The sequence below is a fragment of the Tauraco erythrolophus genome, chromosome 10 (assembly GCF_009769465.1).
Source record: "Tauraco erythrolophus isolate bTauEry1 chromosome 10, bTauEry1.pri, whole genome shotgun sequence".
In the NCBI taxonomy this organism is placed as follows: Eukaryota; Metazoa; Chordata; class Aves; order Musophagiformes; family Musophagidae; genus Tauraco; species Tauraco erythrolophus.
The window spans coordinates 1,076,906-1,094,715 of record NC_141474.1 but is presented as its reverse complement, the minus strand read 5'-3'; positions in this window follow the sequence as shown (position 1 = coordinate 1,094,715).

The following is a 17,810-nucleotide window of genomic DNA, read 5'->3' as shown; positions in this document are numbered from 1 at the left end:
CTTGAGAGTACTGGTGGATGAGAAGCTCAACATGAGCCGGCACCGTGTGCTGGCAGCCCAGAAAGCCAACCGTGTCCTGGGCTGCATCCAAAGCAGCGTGGGCAGCAGGGCGAGGGAGGGGATTCTGCCCCTCTGCTCAGCTCTCGTGAGACCCCACCTGGAATACTGTGTTCAGCTCTGGAGTCCCCAGCACAAGAAGGACATGGAGCTGCTGGAGCGAGTCCAGAGGAGGTTACGAAGATGATGCAAGGGCTGGAGCACCTCTGCTCTGGAGACAGGCTGAGAGAGTTGGGGCTGTTCAGCCTGGAGAAGAGAAGGCTCCGGGGTGATCTTATTGCAGCCTGCCAGTACCTACAGGGGGCCTACAGGAAAGGTGGAGAGGGACTTTTGACAAGGGTGTGTAGTGATAGGACAAGGGGCAAGGGATTCAAACTGAAAGAGGGCAGATTTAGATTAGATATAAGGAAGAAATTTTTCCCTCTGAGGGTGGTGAGGCACTGGAACAGGTTTCCCAGAGGAGCTGTGGCTGCCCCATCCCTGGAAGTGTTCAAGGCCGGGTTGGATGACGCTTTGAGTAGTGGAAGGTGTCCCTGCCCATGGCAGGGGGGTTTGGAACTGGATGATCTTTGAGGTCCCTTCCAACCCAAACCATTCTGTGATTCTATGATTCTATAGTAATTGCTAGGGCCAGATGGAAAAATAACAATTTAAAATTGTGATGCAAGTTTTGCACGTGAGTATTGCTTCACATGCAACAACAACAGAATTGTACCTGTGGCTAATGTGATCTTCAGTGTGGAAAGGAAACAAAATACAAGGGCCAGGTTGTGGCTAACCCCTGATGAGACTCTGCTCTGTGCAGCCCCCTTTAGCCTGCTCCGTATCTCAATCGCAGGTTGTACCAGATGGTCTTCCTCCAAGATGAATTATTTCCAAATGAAATAATATTTTAGCTTCTTGCTCAGTGTGCTAGTAAGAAAATCAGAGGCAGTATAGACTAAAGCATCTGCCATGTTCAGGATAGGGGAGCAAAATCGATCCCTTTGCACTCTCAGGAGCAAAGGAGGAGTTGAGGTTGGGCTCTCCTTGTGCAGTTATTCACCGCCTCTTACCTGGGACACAGAGGAGAGGTTTGACAACATAGCCTCAAGTAAACATCCAACACATTGATTTCTTCTCTTTTTGCATCTTGCAACTCTGGAAAGTGTCTGTACGGATCCATTTGAATTGAAATCTTATATTCTACTTTCTTTTCTTTCTATGTTTATTTATCTCTTCATTTTAATCCCTCAGAAGTTGCAGGTTATGTACAGAATTTTCAAGAACACAGGGAATGGCTTAAAGACTGTTGGTTTTGTCTGTCTAAATTTTTACTATCTCATTTTAGTGTCAGAATGCTGGGGTGTTTTTCTTTTTTTTTCCCCCTCTATTTTTTTCCTATTTTTTTTTCCTTTTTTTTTCCCACAATGCTGACCTATTTTAGGAAGTGCTAGAAAGGAAGGTCTTTATATGTGACTCTCCTTTTTTAATGAAGACCAGTTAGTACTGAAAAGATTAGCAAACCTTTACATGTATGTGGCATTATGTTTTCAGTTTCATATCTTGTAAAAATCAGAGACAGAGTAGAGAGGTGGCCTCACAAACATCAGATTTTGTGTATATATGATTGAAAATAATTTATACAGAAATCCTGAATGCATATAAATAATTCAGTTGATGGAATTTTAAAATTAAATGCTTGGTTAATGTGTTAACTGGGAGTCATCAATAGATAGCCCAGAACTCAACTGGGCTTGTAAAGTGATTATTTTTACACAGGACAAGAAAATTTAGATCTTGTTTAAAACTTTAAATTTTGCTATTACAATGTGTTCACTTGCACATTTTCAAAAAGCATGTTAAAAATTATTTGGGTAAATATTGTCACTGAGTATCTGAGCCCTGTTATCTTGTACTGTAAAAGATTATTAATTGTGTCAGCTGGAATGTCTTAGGAAAGGTTCTTCATAAATTTCGTCTAGACAAAAGCTATAAATGGAAAAGAAGTTCTGCATTTCCAGCACAAGTAACAGCAGAAAGTTCAAAAGGAGAACAAAAGGCTAAAATTATCAGCCGGGTCCAGATGCATGATAAATTAAAACACAACTCAGAGTACGTGACTTGACCCCAACTTCATCCCTGCACTGAAAAATTATACTTGTCTTTTTCTAGTTCCTTCTTGAATTCCTTAATTTCTCACACCTTGTTCTCAGTCTTAAACCGAATAAACTTTGTTTCCCTTAAAGGAAACACAGTGAATTTACTTATTCAGATTATGCAACAGGTAAATGGCAAAGGAATGAAAATTTGGCTCCCTGGTTCCTCTCAGAAGACTTTATGTGCTGAACAGCTTATTCCCAAGAAAAGAAAAGGTACTTTGAGCCTTTTTAAGAGAAGTCTTAAAGAAAAGAAGAGTCAGAAAATACATTTCTTTTATACAACTGTAGAACTCTTCCCCACCAAGATTTCTTCTCTGATAAGAGGGTTGTTGGGCAAGATCTGGGATTGTTAATACTTGCCTATTTTTTATGTTGAGTTATTCTGTAGTAATGAGCTCCTGATGAAGTTTCTTTTATGTTTGTATAGTGATGTGAAAAGTGTGCTGAAAAATTCAAGTGTACGTGCTAGAAAAGGTTATAAATTGAAAAAAAATCACAATTACATTTGTCTTTCAACAAAGAATGGAATTGTGAAAGATTGGCAGATGTCAGAAAATGGTTTTGTCATTTGTCAGCTGATAGCAAGATGCTTGGTTCATACTGATTGATGTTTCTCCTGTGATTATCAGTAATAAAAACCATCCTCCTAGAAGAAGAATTAACAAATAAAAATACTGAGTTTGAATTTAAGAGACCATAATAGTAGATTGAGGCATTGTTGCTAAGAGTTTGTATAAAAGCATTATTTCAAAACAAACATCCTGAGAGATTGAAGATGCAAGGAGTCTGAAGAAAGTTGAACAGCCCGGCCAGTTCTGGTGAGGTGCAGTAAAAGAAAAGAATGAAAAGAGCAAAATGTTACCAGATGTAAGAACCTGTAATTATCACAGTCCAAGACTCTCTGAAGGATTCTTCAGATATTTCACATGGGGAGATTTAGTGTTTAACACCAAATTTACTTCTTTGAAGCTATTTGAACACTACATGGGGCTCAGATTTAGCAGAGTGACACAAAGCAGACCACGCTTGGGACATTCCTGGATCCCTTCATTGACCTCAGGCATAGCTTTGGCCACTGCTGTAGAGCAGAGAGAGTGAAAAAGCAGAGCAGAGTTGGTGCCCCAAGGATCCCCCACCACTGATGCTGTATAGAGCCACTTACGGAGCTTCAGTGGCAAAACAAGCTTCTAAAACTTCCCAAGTTATATAGTAAAGCTTTGCAATATTCAGTGTCTGAAGCGATTTGATAAAGATGAAGGTCACTAATGGAATACCATAGGTCCTAGGGTCATAAACAGAGCAATTTTCTCTTCCTTAATAGGCTGGTAAGAAGAACTTAACAGGCATAAAATTTAAGTGGTACAAAACCAGACAAAACAGAGAAGGTAAGAGGAAGCATTAAAGGAAACACGGGTGTAGTTTCGGTGATGTTCAGTTGTGGCTAGGACAGACTGGAAACATCACTAAATACGTAGGCTTTTTGATTTCTTGTGGGAAAATGTAAGGTAGGAAATTTTAGAAGGAAAAATCTTAACAAATTATAGTAAATATTTCTATGTAGTATAAAATGCTAAGAGAAATTATAGGAGCTTCTAAAGTGAAAATTTGTAAATTATGGAGCTATTGTCAATATGTGCTGTCTTTGTATCCTGCCATTGACAGCAATTTAGTAATTATTTGTGGATATGCATAAAGATATGGAAATAATTTAAAATGCATTACCATTGGAATTGAAGATTGTCCTATATAACAGATAGAAATAAGTTTAAATACTAATATTTTTGACCAATATTTAGTATTAGTATAACATAACATCAAAACCATCAAATATGCAACAATAGCCTCGTTGTTGAACTTGTCATAAAAGATAGTTCACAGGGTGATAAATCACCAGAGATGGGGAGAGGTCACTAGCACCCTGCACTGAAATTAAAACAAAGAGAGAAGAGGCCTGCAGGTGAACAAGATCACTCAAATGAGAGCAGCATAAAGGAAGAAGCAACAATATCTAGCGGAAGAAATACTATTTTTCAGTGTGAAGGGGATGACATGAATTCCCAGTCTAGGTCAAAAATCAATGGGATTTGTCATTTTGCATTCATAATATTTGAGAGATATTACTATAATCCTTCCCATTTTTCTTGCCTCTTTTCCATAAATGAGGATCAGACAAGCCCAGCTTACTAAAACTTTTATTTAAATATTATTTTATTCCAGTTCATTGATGGACCTGATGGCTTTACGTCTGACTCGGTGATACATTAAGGTGTGAGAGATACGAATCTCTTGAGTCAATGCCACCAGTTTGATGTTGTCAATGAATAGGACTGCAGTGAAGGAGGACGATGCTCCCTTGAACTCCTCGCCTGCTAAATGACAAGTGGTTACAATGCAAAGTATATCTCTCTCCCACTCTTGAATTGCTGTGGAAAGGAGAATCCTATGGAAGAAACATAGTAAGGAAGTGACATCTTCAAAGTTACTATATCCCACATATATGGCTGGGAAGATGCGTCCTAGATGTCAGAGGATCACATATATGTGAAGAATAGACATAGATCCAAATGTAGGTGTCCTGTTGCTACTTTCAAGAGTGGAAGTTCTGAACATTTGCATGAATCCTCCTTTTTCCATCACTGTAAGATTGAAGAGAGGATGGGATACAGCCTGGTGATTCTGATTTTAATCTGACTAGTAAGAGGTCACTGGTTTTGCATTGACCTGCCAGGGCAGACATTGGACTTGACTGGGCTTGCCTTCAACTGAGATGGTTTTAGTATTCTTTAGCTGCGGTAACACTTGCACATGGTCAGTTGGCTATTGTATAACTAGTGTTATTTAATACCATTTACAACAAAAGTCAGGGCAAAAAAAAAAGGAGAAAGTCAGGGAAAGGTCAGGTTGCCACTGGATAACAAATAATAGCCCTCTGTGTTAACTGGGCTCGGGAAGACTACTTTGCAATTTTCAAACTTCAGCTGCAAGTCAATGAAAAGGAAGCAGAATGTGTAAATAAAATGTCTAAATCCAAGCACATCCATGGCTGTGGAGTAAGAAAACACCAGCAGCAACATCATACTTCATCCCAGAGGAGAACTTGTTTCTCTGATTACTCATAGCCTCCATGTCCTGTCCCACTGCATGCTCCTGGAGGAAGGTGGAAGTGGTGCCCCTTCGGCTCTGAGGAGCACTGGAAGGGTGAACCTAACACCAGAGAAAAGAGGTGGGTGCCAGGAAGTTTTTACATATCAGCTTTAGCTGTGCTAATAACTAATATACAGCGTTGTAGTTGAACTACAGACAAAAGCTGCTGAATTTTGGTTAGACAGTCTAGACATTAATGGGACTAAAAACCATGTTTTAGCTCTACAAATGAAATTTGTTCCATTTTGCTTGTAACAAAATTTTGAATTGCAACGAAATTTTGGCAGGCACCTGCGTGGAAAAACCTGAGCATATAAGAAGGAGGGAAAACAATGTATTACTCCTATCAATGCACTTCTAAGAGATTCTTGAAGAATTTGCAACTTCAAATCATTCATAGTTTGATAGATGATACATCCTACTAAGAATAAATTATTCCTCAATGAAGCCATAGTGGGGGAAGCCATCAGCAAGGGTCCTTCTCTATAGCTGAACTCTTCTGACCAAATATTTTCACTTTGCAAGTTATGAGAAAAGCTACTTCTTTTTTTTTTTTCCTACTGGTTGTTTAAACAAAGGCTCCACACGGTGAGAGATTTACATTTTATCCTTAATCAAAGCTACACGAAGCAGCCTGCGTCACCTAATGATAGGGAGGGAATGGGGATTTGAACAGGATTTAAAGCAGTGAAAAGCATGAGGAGATTAATGATCAGAAAAAAAAAAAATAAAATAGGAAGGATTCCTGGAAGATGTGGATTTAATGAATTATTTGAAAGAGGAGAGAGAGGGCACTTGGCAAAAAGACACAGAATTGAACGTTCATAGCACATTTAGCATTAGGAGAATAATAGCATAAAGGGGCTTTAAAGATATAATGAAGAAGTGCATAATCCCAAAGCATGAGAGTTTAGAGCTGAAATGTACTTTGCCTGCCGAATGGGAATATATATGTAGAAAGTTTATTGAGTAATAAGGGTGAAAAGCGTAGTGGCTCCAAAGTCTTCACCGTTTTTATTAGCTCATGAGCACAAAGTGGATTCATATTTTACAGACCAGATGTGACAGCAAGTGTATCGATGTACACTTTTTAGATTATTTTATGTGGTATAGTAATTGTTGCTTCCTGAACTCTAATAATATTTTATGAAAGGTGAGAATTTGATACCAAAAATTTCATTTAATTTCATGTTTTTCAGGGGTAGGGGAAGAAGTAATGAATATTTAATGAAATTAACATCTTAGTGAAATCATAACTTATTTCATTTGCACCTATTTATTATTTTATAAATCATCTGGAAGGAGATGTGCCAGAAAAGCAAGATGTTAAATTATTACACATATCATACAAGATCTTCCAAATGGCAATAACTGTGCTCATGTAAGATTGCGTGTTGGACTGGAAATTTCTATTCCATTAGCCAGCAAATATGTTTTTTGAGTGCTTTTCTTATTCTCCTCCCTCCAAAAAGATCCATGCTTTTTTTATATGTAATCATATGCATTCAGTAACACTGCCATATGAAGTGTATACAAAACTATTATGACTTTAATAAATCTAGTTTTCCAAAGACAAAAGACTAGTAGAATTAATAGAAGGCAAACACATATATCTTATACATACCTTATGATCTTTTGGGATTCCTCGTGCTTTTTTTTCTGTAAATCTCCATCCTAGCCTAGTGTTTTCGTCTCATATTTAGGCACTTGACTATACTTAACTAAATGTCATAGATTTTTATGTAACAGTGAGTTTATTGCAGTTAAACTAAATTCTATATATTCCCTAAATCATGCTTTTTATGTAGACTTGTTATAATTTTCCAAATGTATTTTTCTAAACTGCGGATTCAGCACTAAACACAAGGAAATATTTTTTATTTTATGGTTTGTTCAACTGACTATTGTCAGTCAATTCAGGCTTAAATCCGTGTCATTTTTTTGCATTAATCACAGTCACATGATGGTTAAAGGGTGCCACAACAGAGTAGGATTGCCTTAAGTTAGCACTGACAATGGTTTTCCATTAGTCTTGCATATTTTGGTTTCTTTCACAATGAAATGTACTTCATCTTCTTATGATGCTTAAGTCATACAGAAGATTTCAGACTTTTTCTAAGGAGGAAAAAAGTGCATTTTATAACATCTGTCCTGAATAATTTGGTACTACCACTGCCAATGATTCAGTGCAAGAGAAAACTGCTATACTTTTGTTATAATTGAAAGGAGATGATGACATAAACCAGAAATTTTTCTGACACCTGATGCAGAAATACCTTCATGGTCACTGTGCAGTCAGGTTCTCTGTGAACTCTGCAATATGCCCACTAATCGAAATCAGATGGGAAAACATCTTTTAAAATTAACCTCTTCAGGGATGTTCTCACATCAGAAACTCATCATATCGCTGAACAAAATGTATTACTGATGACAGCATTATTTTGGATTTGGGGATATTTTTGGTTTTATGGTTTAGTTTTGGTGGTGTTTTTTTTCAAGTTCCCATATAGATTTTTCAGAAGCTCTCAAAATGTGCTATTAAACAAAATTAATTTATTGTTTTGCCACGTACGGGTGTAGAAGACACTGTGCTAGTATTTCAACTGTGGCTGGAAAGGCACACCCCAGCATGAGGGTCCCCAGCTTATCTATTTCTAAACTGGTTCTTAATGGGACAGGCTGCTATGTAAAACTTTCAGTAAGACAGAGGCCATTGCCACTTATGATGGATTATGACTGACATTCCTTTTGCTCAAGGTCGATGCCATGTGAAGAAAGGTTGTAAACCCAGAGTATAAGTCTAAGGTCAGTTTTAATTGCTGGATTTGTTTTTTCTACCCCTTAGTAATGTAGAACACATCAACACGAAGGCTGACAATGTGGGACATTAAGACTAAGCAATAGGTGTGTGTGGATATAAAAAATTACGAAGACATCTCTCTCTCAAATGGAAAATTGCTCTTTTTAAAATAAAAATTATATTGTGTCCTGTAATAAACTGGACTTTCCAAATTCTAGGCCTTCATATTACCAGGTTCTGTTTCTAAAAAGAAAGAGAGAGGGAGAGAAGGTGAGTGTGACTTCAAGAGGCAGAGGGGGAGGCCAGGATGCAACAGCGAGTGGCAATAAAGGACACTTACCTGTGTGGTGGGAAATCTAGCTTTGAGTACTCATTTTGTCCTAGTGCCACGTTATTGTTGATCTCAGCTGATTTGCTTTCAGTTTCTGTTCCAAGCTGCATAAATAATTAATTACAGGCAGAAGAAATAAGAGAGAGACTTTAATCTTGTATCTTACTGTGAATGTGGAAGCGTCAAGCTACTAGGAACACAGAAAGTGGTCTTCATCTCTATTTTAGAAATCTTTTAGAAAGATCTTTCTAATGAATAGGAACTTTAAGATAACTTTTACCTTTTTAGAAGGACAAGAAAGCATTTCCGTTCATATTTATGACCAAATGATAATGTTTTTTAAATCTTAACAAAAAACAATACCTTTGCTTGAGGAAAAATTTATTTCCTACCACTTTGACTTGCAATCCTGTCTGTCATTAAACATTATCTTTAGCAGTTTTTAGCTCAAGGTATATGTTTAAATATTTCTGAAATCATCAATTTAAGCAAAAGTTTGGAAAGGCCAAGTGGTGACTCTCAGGCTGAATGAATTACAAATATCAGACTGCCACCCTGAACAAATGCATCACCTCTCATCTCTACTGCTTCCCAAAGCTGGGCGTAGTTCTAGCTACTAAACCTGATTTCAAAAAGGGAACAGAAACAGGAGCCTTAGCAGCAAATATCTTTCTGGCATTAATTTGTTATTTATCACAATATCCACTGGAAGCTAATTTTATTCCTCTTTATAGCATAGTTGCCCTCAATTACTTTTTTTTTTTTTTCATAGTTGTGAAGTGTTTTCTTGCTCAGAAAGACAGCTACATTTTATTTTCTATTGTTAGAAAATACCACTCTCCTGCATCATTACATTATAATGGAAAAGCAATTTGCTTCCTCAGTGAGTGGAGGATTGCCTTCATTGACAGGAAGGAAAAAAAAAAAAAAGAAAAAGAAAAAAGTGAATTAAAGCTTTAAGTGAGTATCAATGCATTGCACGTTGCATCGTAAGCATGAAGAGTAAAATAATATTTGTACTGTGACATTGTGCAAGTCATAGTGAAAGCTAATTGCAGTGTGATTTCCTTGGTAAGACAGCACACTGAAAACTGTTGGAAAGAAGACTAATTTTAGGGCATTAAAATTCTGATGTTACTATTAAAATTGTCATTGCGATGTTTGATGGCAAGATTTCGCAATTTTCTAGTAGCACTATTCTGTAATGCTATTAGATACCTCGGCATCAATGATGGCATTCCATTAACATTATGTAAATCACAATGTGACAGTTTCTGACAACACATGATAATTAATAATGATGGAACTTTATGGATTTTTTCTCCCCATTCTGTCTCAAAAATTGCCTATTTTGACACCAGATGAACAAATGCCTACTGCGACTTTCCTTTTCTGCTATGTGAATTTTTGAAACAGCATTAAAATTTATGTCAGTTAGATGATTGCAGTTTTAAGATCTCCAGTTGAAACATGCTTTCTTTTATTTACAGTAGGCACATGCAGTTTTTCTTAATAATCTCTACTATGTTCCCAGGCAAGTAGGCCCAGAGAAAAGAGCGGTGATATTTACTTTAATCAAAGTATCAGAATATGATTCGGTATTAAATTGCTTGCTGAACAATCTGGCACATTGTATAACTGTGTGTGTCCTCCTCTGATATTGGAATATCATCTGAATCACTACATTTTGATGGATTTCAGACTTAAATGAAGCTAAGAAGAAATTATATATATATATATATATATATATATATATATTATTTGTTTGAAAACAAACCCTCTTAGCAAATGCAACTTTAGGCACCAACTGCCTGTAGGTCCGTGCCAGAATGCAATCTGGAAAATGTGAAGGTTCCTTAGATTAAAATACCATACCGATGAAGAAAAATAAACCCATTGGATTGTTCAAATATTCCAAGGTATTTAGCAATGTTGTGATTATTGTCGCAAATGAGGACAATCACATCACCTCTGGGGCTATGATTTTAAGGAAGAGAAAAATTATCCTGAAAAGCATGGAAACCTTCTCATTTATGGGAGGAAAAAAAGCAGTAGGCTTATTTGGTTTTCAGAGGGGTTAAGAAACAACTGAGGTATGATATATGAAAGTTTGAATTCTTAAAAAAGACACATTTTCACTGTTTCTTACAGTATAATTCATACTCCTGTGAAAAATGAAGTTTTCTCCAAAGTAAATATAGCCAATGACATTCGCAGGGAACTAAATCCCCATGCACTGCAGCAGAAGTCAAGCTAATACTTGAGAAGGGCTGGTGGGGAGGTGGGGGAAGGGCTCTTTACATTAGTGATGGGTGATAGAACAAGAGTAAATGGGTACAAGCTTAGTCAGGGGAGATTCAGGTTGGATGTTAGGAAGTATTTCTTCTCTGAAAGGGTTGTCAGCCACTGGAATAGGCTGCCCAGGGAGGTGGTTGAGTCCCCATCCCTGGATGTGTTTAAGAATAGGGTGGATGATCTACTTAGGGATATGGTTTAATGGGGATTAGGGACGGTTGGACTCGATGATCTCTGAGGTCTTTTCCAACCTAGAAATCTATGAAATCTAATACAGAAAACAAATGTAAACAGAGAACGACTTCCACTGTCACTTTTACATGATGTTCTGTATTACAAAGGTGAAACTGTTCTTTATATCAGAGACATATATTAGTACTAATTACATAACTGTTACAAGTTGTGATTCTCAAATTCTTATGAATAGGAAGCAAGATTCCTGCCTCCTGGACCTGCTTGTCTTCATTCTCTTTCGAGCTGCCTTATGTTGGCTGAGACAATAAATACGGTGTTCAGCACACAATGACTCCAGGTCACTCTTGTCTGTTTAAACATTGTGGTTATGGCATACAAAGAGGAAGTAAAACAAACTGGGCACAATTACCTGGTCTTTAGAAACACTGTTGTTACACCTCAACAAGCTAAAACTGAGTCCCAGGAAGGCCAAGGAATGTTCAGACAAAACCTGACCCACTCAGGTCTTGAATCCTTGCAAAGTCAGTACAGAGATCAAAGCCTGTTACTAGCAGTAGCCACATTTATTTACTGAGCTACAGAGCTGCATAAAATCCAGGGTTTATCTTTGCAATTCAACTGCTTTGTAGACTTCTGTTCAATAAAATTTTGACACTGAACGCTTGCATGAATAAAACCAGGCAAACCTAACTCTTTACTGAATATTAGCAGGAAAAGACTTTTTTTTACCAGGATTATTTAAAGCATAACCTGGCCACTGTCAAATAATAAGTTAAATAATGTATTTTATGTGGTGTTGCAAAATTGTCTGTATTGTCTGCCACGTGACAGTGTTACTGATGTTAAGAGAGGTTTAACTTAGTCAACATATCCCTATGGCAGAGCAGTCATATGTTTGCAGATTCAGAAGTGGTTTATTTGTCACCAGCATTACGAAGGTGACACGTGGTTTCATTTCCCTCTTGCTGGCAATGGATCTGTGTTGATACCAAACGCCGTTCAGCATCTTTTGGAATCAAGGATCTAGATGTCAATGAACATCTATAAACTTTAGATAAAACAAGTACTAATCTGTGACTCCAGACATTTGCTATCTTACTTTTCCTTTTTGATAGCTGTTAAACACATGCAGATTTCTGCAGTTTAATGAGCCAAGATTGAACGCCGCCTTCTGATCTCTCTGTATCTGAGAATGTCTTAATACGTTCTTGTCACCCTTCTCTCTCTTTCTTTCTCTCTCTTCAGGAAGAACTCCAAATGTATTTGTATTCTCTCTTCAAGAAATCTGTAGAAAGACTAACAGCATTATGAAGTCATGCTAGAGTGTTGCATTTCCATATGCATTGTTCCCTAGCATCAGAAAGCCTTTCTTAATATATATTGCAGAAAAAAAATCAATGGAAGCTTCCTTCTCCTCAGCAATTTAATAACTTGTTCAAGTGTCCTACTGATTGCATAGGTTGCCTTTAGTGGTGCAACATATATGGAGATCAGAATGAAGGGTATCATGAATAATTTCATGAAGGGAAAGGATTTCATGCTACCGGTGGCCTCACCAGTTAGTTCCAGGGCAGTTGTGGACACTGGAAGGCAAAGATGGGCACGTGGCTCCTTGGGAGCCTCCTGCCCATATACTGCGTGCTGGCTTTTATTATGCTGTGCATTGGTTGGCGATGACTTGGTGTGGGTGCGATTGTGTCGGTGAGGTAGACTTGACACTTATTGATTAATATTATCTGACAACAAAAACACTTCCTCACAGTGGTCGGGCATCTGGGTGGATGTTCCACAAGGATATTTGGAGGATCTTCCGCAGAGTTTGCTTTGCCATGCTGCATTTATGCCGTTGCCTTCCCGATGTAGGCATTACGTGGGTCACCCAGTCCAATGGCACTTATTCGACCGAAGATGACTTCACCCAATCATTACTCTACTTTTATCTGCAGTTGCACGTTAGTTCCTCATGCCATTTTTGGGTACAAATCTCCAGGCCGTCTTGTTTACTTCTTCATGTCACTTTTGGACCATTGTTGTCACTAAACTCCAGGCAAATATCGTTTCCTTCCCTCCTTCCACCAAACAGGCTCAAGGTCAGTCTTCATTTCCTTTCATTACATGCAATAGCTATAAAGTTTACTATGTGCTTATATATACATCTGGCAAGGTTGTGGTTCCATGGAAGGACTGTGAAAATTCCCCCACAAAGCTTAGCTTTTTGTAAAAAGCAAGATTATTCAATTAGTTAATTATATCAGAAAACAGCTATTTAATCATCATTCTTTAAAACATTACTATTTTCATTTCAAATGTGCTTGGTTTTTTTTTTTTCTGTCACAAGTAGGATATGCAATTCATTAATAATAAAAATGTTGTCAGCCACACAATATAAAGAACAAAAAATGTGAATTTAAGAGGCTGTACACAACCTCTAATAGAAAAACTGTGGTCCAAACTCTTCTTGCCTATGTCTGTATCATGTCAGTTCTAAAATTCCTTCTGTGGGGGAGATTTGTTTTCCCCATCAGCATACCATCATGTTTATGGATGCGACAAACATAAGTAATACTGATAATGATTGTTAGCAATAGGGTATCTTTTCCATTTGAAAAAGGTCTAATTTTAATACTAACTAGACCTAGTGGAAGGGACTGTGTATCTGCTGTCATTACAGATTTCTTCTTTACATACGCATGCACGCACATGTCCATCAGCTTTTAAAGAGTCTATACTGAAATGTGTTCATTTATATGTAAATTTTATATGTATTTAATTTGTAATTATAGTTTCGCTTTATCTACCACCTCTTATTTGTTTCCTACATGAAAATTTCTCAATCTAGATTTTGACGATACAGAGAGATCATAGAATCATAGAATCATAGAATGGTTAGGGCTGGAAGGGACCTTCAAAGGTCATCTAGTCCAACCCCCCTGCAAGGAACAGGGATATCTCCAACTAGATCAGGTTGCTCAGGGCCTCGTCCAACCTGGCCTTGAACATCTCCAGGGATGGAGCATCCACCACCTCTCTGGGCAGCCTGTTCCAGTGTCCTACAACTCTCATGGTAAAAATTTTTTTCCTAATATCTCTTTACAAATCCCTCTGTAAGGTATATTCCCTACTTGCAAACAATTTTTGTGGGATCCTAATTTTCCTTATCCACTAAAGAATGTAGAGACCAGCGCTTACCTCCATCTATCTATAAATATATCAATAATATCAGAAAAACTGTATACATAGTACTTACACCAAATATATTTTGGAAACGGTGAAGGACTTGTTTTTTTACCTCATAAAATGCTCAGTCTGCAAAACTTACTTGTTTTACTTTTTGTTAAATGGTTGTTTTAATAAGAAGAAAATATTTCAAAGTTTACAAGGTGATAGGTATACGGCCTTTCATTAACATTCTAATTATAAGTAATAGAGGTTCTACTTACATGACATGCAGTTAATTTCCTTATATGTGCTATACTGAAAAAAAAAAAATCCAGAGACAGTCTATTATATAATTTGCTATGTTCTTACTGTTATGTGCAGATAATCATAGCCAACCAGAAGAATTCCCAGTGCACAGTAGAGCTGAGATAGTCTTTCAGGTACTTGAAAAATTTAAAACTGCTACAAGCACTATTGTTCCTACCAAATAAATTTTATTGGGGGATTTCTGGGAACTTTACTCAAACTGCACTCTGTTCTAGTTTTTCATATTCTTCCTGATAGAAAGTGTTTCCTATGACTTATCTTGAATATTTGTTGTTATGGTTTGAACACGTCACCGTTTGGCCATGGGAGATAGACTATTCCCTGCCATTCCCATAACCCAGTGCTTTACTCTCTAACATATTTTTCCTCGTACAGTCTCCAAAATCTTAGTGAATATAAGTCCTCAAAATATCAATATCCCTTGATTTCTTTTCCCTTGAAGTATCTTTAAAATATGGCATTGAACAAACAATATGTAAAGATAGCAAAATTACTTAAATCATACAGGGAACTTTCTATTAAACGTACACTGCAAATTTTTGTGTTGAAGTTAGCATCCCTGCATTTTCCGTGGAAGTTACAGTGCTTTGCACTGAAGTTTCCAGGAGTCAATCCACGTTCTTATGAACTGGGACAATCCTTTCTACAGAATACACATTATGACATAAAAGATGAATTTTAAAAGTGCTTTAGACTGAATCATGCCTTTGTAACTTCATAGAGTGCTACATTATAGTAATTTCTGGGCACAGGAAAAAGAATCATAGATAGATAGAATAATCGAGGTTGGAGGGCACATCTAGTCCAACCCAACTACTCAGGCAGGGTCATCTAGAGCACGTTGCCAAGACCATGGACGGTCAGATTGTTAATATTTCCATAGATTGGAGATATTCAAACACTGTTCCAGTGACCACCCCTACAGTAAAAGACTTCTTATGTTCAGATGAAATTTCCAGACTTTCTGTTTATGCCCATTGCCTCCTTTCCTATTGCTGACAATCAGTGATAACTGTGGCTCCATCTTTTTAACATCACTCTCCTTCCCACCCAGTATTGACACAGATTGAGAAGATCTCCATGAACCTTCTCTCCTTCAGGCTGAACAGTCCCAGTTCACTTGGCCACTCCAAGATGCTCCACTCCTTTAGTCATGCCTTTGCTGAACGTGCTCCTGTAAGTCTGTATCTCTCATGTACTTGTGAGCCCAGCATTCCATAGATGTCTTAAAAGTGTTGAGTAGAGGGGAAGGATCAACCCATCAACCTACTGTTCATCTCCTGTTCAGCTTGTTGTTCACCAGGACCCACAGGTCCCCCTCTGCAAAGCTGTTTTACAGCCATGTGTTCGCCAACCTGTACCACTGCCTGGAGTCATTCCTCCACAGGTGCAAGACTTTGCATTTCCCTCTGTTGAAGTTCATGAGGTTCATGTCGTCCCATTTCTCCAGCCTGTCCAGGTTTCTCTGAATGGCAGCACAGCCATGTTGTGTAGCAGACGCTCCCCCTAATTTTTTATCATCTGCAAACTGGCTGAAGGTGCATTCAGCCCCATCACGGAGATCATTAATAAAGATATTGAACAGTTTTATCCCAGGACTGATCACTGAGGTACACTACAAGGGACTGGCTTCCAGCTGAACTTCTTGTCATTTATGACAACATTTTTTTGAGATTGGCAGCTCAGCTAGTTTTCAGCCCACCTCACTACCCACTTATTTAGGCCATACATCATCAGTTTCTCTGTAAGGTTGTTGTGGAAGACCATGTAGTCACATTCTTAAAGGATTCGTAGTGAGAAAATATTAAGATTTATGTTTCAGAGAGAGGTCTGTACAGGTCATACTTCAATGTCTATGACAAAAGGTCATACTTAATGTGTAGTAATGTCATTTGCAATCGTACTGTTAAATTCATTAATTTCAGCTTAGGTCCTCAGAGGGCCTACTTTCCATGCAGCTCAATTTGTGACTTTGAATGACTATTTTTAAGCTCAACAGAAGTGATTGTTTATATTTTAACACACTATATTACTGCTTTATCTTCCTCATGCTGATGAGGAAGACAAGTATATCCTATTTATGAACAAATATCAGGACATTTTAGTCTACTTCCTATTAATCTGAATGGGAAAAAATTGATTTTAAAGGTCTATAAAAAATCTGTTGCATTTGGCTGGGAAGAAAAGGATCAAAGACCAACATTATTGCTTTGGGAAATATATTTAACACTTTAACAGATGTCATCAATCTGTTGCCTTTTAATGAGTTTCAGTATGTGCTTCTCTGAATTAATTATCTCTTGTCATCAGTTTATTCTTCTGTGCTGGATTTTCAGATTTTAAAAAATAATTCTCTAAAAATGCATAATTATAAAGTAGAGAACAATATCCCCAGGTTTTGAATAGTACATTCTTGATAAACAACCTTGAACTTGAATCTATCTCTTTTTTACATAACAGCAGCATTTCGGTTTGAAGGACTCACTTCTCAGAAATCCTATACCAATTATTAACCCAACAAAACAAGCACTAATGGCATTTTGCATATATAATACACAATCTGTATTCTTCTCTCAACTCCTCTCTCATGATTATTATCAGAAAGTAAAACATAATTTATGTTGATATTAAATGTTTGACCCTTTAGAAAAAAAAAAAAAAGAAAAGAGTTTTACAAGGAGGTTTCACTGGAGATAATCTATTTAATGTGCTTTGGCATCGTGCTCCTTTAGCTGCAAACTAATAATTCTAAGTACCAGAGAATCTCTCCCAAAGCTTGGTGATGCCTTCAGGTATAATACTTCAATGTAGAAGCTGATATTATGGTTTGAAAAACAAACAATGTAAGTATAAATGATGAGATAGTAGCACCGAGTAGAATGATAACATTTTTATTGTATTGCCCAATTCTGCCACTCTTTCTTAAGGTGAATGATGCCTGCCTTTATGAATAAAGATAAGAAATGAGAAAAAAAATAATAAGTTTTCCAACTGAGAAATTATTCAATATGCAAAAGATTAAAGTTCTCAACCAAAATTGATTTAAAAATGCTACTAAACAATTTACATTCGACTTCATACGTGTTTATACTGCTCAGTAGAGATGGTAATGATTGGCCTAACATAATACCTTTTTATTTTCAATGTTGGAATAGATCTCCTTGTTATACTCAAGCCTTGAAGACAATGAACTTTTAAAATATCTTTATTTCCCCTGTTATTAAGGCATGTCACTGCTCATTCCTCTGTACTTTCCATTTCCCTTGGAGCACTTCCATTTCAGTGCGTTCTCTCTACAGAACTTCCGTGAAAAAATCAAATTTCAAAAAGTCAGGGTTTTTTCTAAATTGGAATAAATATT